The sequence below is a fragment of the Triturus cristatus genome, chromosome 4_1, assembly GCF_964204655.1.
Source record: "Triturus cristatus chromosome 4_1, aTriCri1.1, whole genome shotgun sequence".
In the NCBI taxonomy this organism is placed as follows: domain Eukaryota; kingdom Metazoa; phylum Chordata; class Amphibia; order Caudata; family Salamandridae; genus Triturus; species Triturus cristatus.
This window is the reverse complement of record NC_140585.1, coordinates 133,465,704-133,470,703: the sequence shown is the minus strand read 5'-3', so window position 1 is coordinate 133,470,703 and position 5,000 is coordinate 133,465,704. Positions and strand designations below refer to the sequence as shown.

The 5,000-nt window shown below is 39.9% G+C and overlaps 3 non-coding genes across 3 annotated transcripts in view; all 3 read left to right on the top strand.

Moving 5' to 3' along the window:
• Nucleotides 1–70, top strand: part of TRNAR-CCU (transfer RNA arginine (anticodon CCU)) — a 73-nt gene extending 3 nt beyond the window's left edge. Inside the window, exon 1 of the tRNA in view lies at nucleotides 1–70. This exon is cut by the window's left edge and continues 3 nt beyond it. This is a non-coding gene — a tRNA (tRNA-Arg).
• A 1,515-nt stretch (nucleotides 71–1,585) lies between these two features.
• On the top strand, nucleotides 1,586–1,658 carry TRNAR-CCU (transfer RNA arginine (anticodon CCU)). Its single transcript has one exon. It is a non-coding gene; the product is annotated as a tRNA-Arg (tRNA).
• Nucleotides 1,659–3,893: 2,235 nt separating this feature from the next.
• TRNAR-UCG (transfer RNA arginine (anticodon UCG)) lies at nucleotides 3,894–3,966 on the top strand. The gene has a single exon. It is a non-coding gene; the product is annotated as a tRNA-Arg (tRNA).
• The last annotated feature ends 1,034 nt before the right edge of the window (nucleotides 3,967–5,000 follow it).

The window sequence follows — 5,000 nt, the reverse complement described above, 5'->3', positions numbered from 1 at the left end:
TCAGTGGCCTAATGGATAAGGCACTGGCCTCCTAAGCCAGGGATTGTGGGTTCGAGTCCCATCTGAGGTGATAACAAAAATCCTCCCTCTTTCTTTTCCAGAATATTAGGTAGATTTATTACATGCTTCCACTCAGAAGTTTATGAGGGATTAGGTACTTTGAAACGGTCCCATTTTACTTGTGTACACTTCACAGTCATGTTAGTGTTCTGAAACTGCAAAGTAGATTTTTAAATGCCTATTTTTGTGAGATGCATTTTCGACCGGCCAGAACATATTCCTTTGGAAAAAATGACTTGAATTGGATTGGTGTGAATCTTGTTTCTAGAGGTGGTGACAGGCTTTCAGCTACTTGAATAGGTCAAGCCAGGATACATAAAACGTATACAACCTATGTGAGTGTGAAAAATTAGCATATGCAGGAAGGAGCAATTTGTCCTACTTTCAAAACAGTTTCACTCCATGTCTGGAAACTTCCAGAGCTATGTAGAGAATACAAATGAGCTTTAAACTCATGAGGAAAGAGGTTTGTATGAAAAAAGGAAAACAAAAGCATATCGTACTCAAAAAATTCTCAATATATAGATTCCAAAAAAGTGCTTCCAGCGAAAAGAGCTGAAAGAACACTATGGGATGTAAACCTGAATACCTTTCAATAATATGTTCTCCATCCATGCATACCACCTACATGATAAAAATCATCTCAGGTGGACGGATGACCGCGTGGCCTAATGGATAAGGCGTCTGACTTCGGATCAGAAGATTGAGGGTTCGAGTCCCTTCGTGCTCGTTTTTGGCCAATGGTCACACAATCTGCTTTACATTCAGAGTGGAAAAAGTATTTTCCAATACTCTTGTAGTCCTCACTTTCTCATTACTAATCATTAATAAAGTGGAGTACATACTGTAAACTCATTCAGGTTGCATCTTCAGTCTAACTACTTGTGCATTTTAGTGGCATTAAAAAGTGCTTCTATGCCGACGCACTGAATATGTAATAGGTTTGCAGAATTTTGACGTGACAGAATGGGTTTTTAGCTTAAGTGTGTGTAGAAGAACTGCAAGGTGTGTGCCTATGTGTGCATAGAGTGCTACATGTGTAAAATCTGTATGATTTGGGCAGTTAAAGTGCTGATTTTGCCTCCGAGTAAGAAAAGTACTACACAAAATGTATAAAGGATCGGCACATTGGCTGCCTTTGCTGATGCCCCCGTTGCCTAATTTGTAGTGCAATGGTTAAGTTGCAGAGTGTGGTTGAACTTGGTTAGGAGACTTAGTGCCTCTTTCCGTGTCCTACTGATGATAAGGATGGCTTGATACCATTTTCTAAGCCCAGTATATTGAGAAAAGAAGTAAGTGAAGAAGAAGTGTGGAGTCGAAAGTGGTTCTCCAATTTCTCTCCACTTGCTAAAATTGCAAAGTCTCCATTATAGCATAGAAGAGAGCGTTAAAGTCGGGGATGGAAGAGGATGAAAATGGGAAGTTTACTTATAGAGAGAAGTGAGAAATGCCCTGTGTGCACACACCGGTGTCTGACCATAGAATACATTTAAATAATGCCTCTAGAAAAGAGCTATGCATGTGTGCCTCAGTGGCCTAATGGATAAGGCACTGGCCTCCTAAGCCAGGGATTGTGGGTTCAAGTCCCATCTGAGGTGATAACAAAAATCCTCCCAATTTCTTTTCCAGAAAATTAGGTAGATTTATTACATGCTTCCTCTCAGAAGTTTATGAGGGATTAGGTACTTTGAAACTGTCCCATTTTACTTGTGTACACTTCACAGTCATGTTAGTGTTCTGAAACTGCAAAGTAGATTCTTAGATGCCTATTTTTGTGAGATGCATTTTCGACCGGCCAGAACATATTCCTTTGGAAAAAATGATTTGAATTGGATTGGTGTGAATCTTGTTTCTAGAGGTGGTGACAGGCTTTCAGCTACTTGAATAGGTCAAGCCAGGATTCATAAAACTTATACAACCTATGTGAGTGTGAAAAATTAGCATATGCAGGAAGGAGCAATTTGAACTACTTTCAAAACAGTTTCAATCCACGTCTGGAAACGTCCAGAGCTATGTAGAGCATACAAATGAGCTTTAAACTCATGAGGAAAGAGGTTTGTATGGAAAAAGGAAAACAAAAGCATATCGTACTCATAAAATTCTCAATATATAGATTCCAAAAAAGTGCTTCCAGCGAAAAGAGCTGAAAGAACACTATGGGATGTAAACCTGAATACCTTTCAATAATATGTTCTCAATCCATGCATACCACCTACATGATAAAAATCATCTCAGGTGGACGGATGACCCCGTGGCCTAATGGATAAGGCGTCTGACTTTGGATCAGAAGATTGAGGGTTCGAGTCCCTTCGTGGTCGTTTTTGGCCAATGGTCACACAATCTGCTTTACATTCAGAGTGGAAAAAGTATTTTCCAATACTCTTGTAGTCCTCACTTTCTCAGTACTAATCATTAATAAAGTGGAGTACATACTGTAAACTCATTCAGGTTGCATCTTCAGTCTAACTACTTGTGCATTTTAGTGGCATTAAAAAGTGATTCTATGCCGACGCACTGAATATGTAATAGGTTTGCAGAATTTTGACGTGACAGAATGGGTTTTTAGCTTAAGTGTGTGTAGAAGAACTGCAAGGTGTGTGCCTATGTGTGCATAGAGTGGTACATGTGTAAAATCTGTATGATTTGGGCAGTTAAAGTGCTGATTTTGCCTCCGAGTAAGAAAAGTACTACACAAAATGTATAAAGGATCGGCACATTGGCTGCCTTTGCTGATGCCCCCGTTGCCTAATTTGTAGTGCAATGGTTAAGTTGCAGAGTGTGGTTGAACTTGGTTAGGAGACTTAGTGCCTCTTTCCGTGTCCTACTGATGATAAGGATGGCTTGATACCATTTTCTAAGCCCAGTATATTGAGAAAAGAAGTAAGTGAAGAAGAAGTGTGGAGTCGAAAGTGGTTCTCCAATTTCTCTCCACTTGCTAAAATTGCAAAGTCTCCATTATAGCATAGAAGAGAGCGTTAAAGTCGGGGATGGAAGAGGATGAAAATGGGAAGGTTACTTATAGAGAGAAGTGAGAAATGCCCTGTGTGCACACACCGGTGTCTGACCATAGAATACATTTAAATAATGCCTCTAGAAAAGAGCTATGCATGTGTGCCTCAGTGGCCTAATGGATAAGGCACTGGCCTCCTAAGCCTGGGATTGTGGGTTTAAGTCCCATCTGAGGTGATAACAAAAATCCTCCCTCTTTCTTTTCCAGAAAATTAGGTAGATTTATTACATGCTTCCTCTCAGAAGTTTATGAGGGATTAGGTACTTTGAAACGGTCCCATTTTACTTGTGTACACTTCACAGTCATGTTAGTGTTCTGAAACTGCAAAGTAGATTCTTAAATGCCTATTTTTGTGAGATGCATTTTCGACCGGCCAGAACATATTCCTTTGGAAAAAATGATTTGAATTGGATTGGTGTGAATCTTGTTTCTAGAGGTGGTGACAGGCTTTCAGCTACTTGAATAGGTCAAGCCAGGATTCATAAAACTTATACAACCTATGTGAGTGTGAAAAATTAGCATATGCAGGAAGGAGCAATTTGTACTACTTTCAAAACAGTTTCACTCCACGTCTGGAAACGTCCAGAGCTATGTAGAGCATACAAATGAGCTTTAAACTCATGAGGAAAGAGGTTTGTATGGAAAAAGGAAAACAAAAGCATATCGTACTCATAAAATTCTCAATATATAGATTCCAAAAAAGTGCTTCCAGCAAAAAGAGCTGAAAGAACACTATGGGATGTAAACCTGAATACCTTTCAATAATATGTTCTCAATCCATGCATACCACCTACATGATAAAAATCATCTCAGGTGGACGGATGACCGCGTGGCCTAATGGATAAGGCGTCTGACTTCGGATCAGAAGATTAAGGGTTCGAGTCCCTTCGTGGTCGTTTTTGGCCAATGGTCACACAATCTGCTTTACATTCAGAGTGGAAAAAGTCTTTTCCAATACTCTTGTAGTCCTCACTTTCTCAGTACTAATCATTAATAAAGTGGAGTACATACTGTAAACTCATTCAGGTTGCATCTTCAGTCTAACTACTTGTGCATTTTAGTGGCATTAAAAAGTGCTTCTATGCCGACGCACTGAATATGTAATAGGTTTGCAGAATTTTGACGTGACAGAATGGGTTTTTAGCTTAAGTGTGTGTAGAAGAACTGCAAGGTGTGTGCCTATGTGTGCATAGAGTGGTACATGTGTAAAATCTGTATGATTTGGGCAGTTAAAGTGCTGATTTTGCCTCCGAGTAAGAAAAGTACTACACAAAATGTATAAAGGATCGGCACACTGGCTGCCTTTGCTGATGCCCCCATTGCCTAATTTGTAGTGCAATGGTTAAGTTGCAGAGTGTGGTTGAACTTGGTTAGGAGACTTAGTGCCTCTTTCCGTGTCCTACTGATGATAAGGATGGCTTGATACCATTTTCTAAGCCCAGTATATTGAGAAAAGAAGTAAGTGAAGAAGAAGTGTGGAGTCGAAAGTGGTTCTCCAATTTCTCTCCACTTGCTAAAATTGCAAAGTCTCCATTATAGCATAGAAGAGAGCGTTAAAGTCGGGGATGGAAGAGGATGAAAATGGGAAGGTTACTTATAGAGAGAAGTGAGAAATGCCCTGTGTGCACACACCGGTGTCTGACCATAGAATACATTTAAATAATGCCTCTAGAAAAGAGCTATGCATGTGTGCCTCAGTGGCCTAATGGATAAGGCACTGGCCTCCTAAGCCAGGGATTGTGGGTTTAAGTCCCATCTGAGGTGATAACAAAAATCCTCCCTCTTTCTTTTCCAGAAAATTAGGTAGATTTATTACATGCTTCCTCTCAGAAGTTTATGAGGGATTAGGTACTTTGAAACGGTCCCATTTTACTTGTGTACACTTCACAGTCATGTTAGTGTTCTGAAACTGCAAAGTAGATTCTTAAAT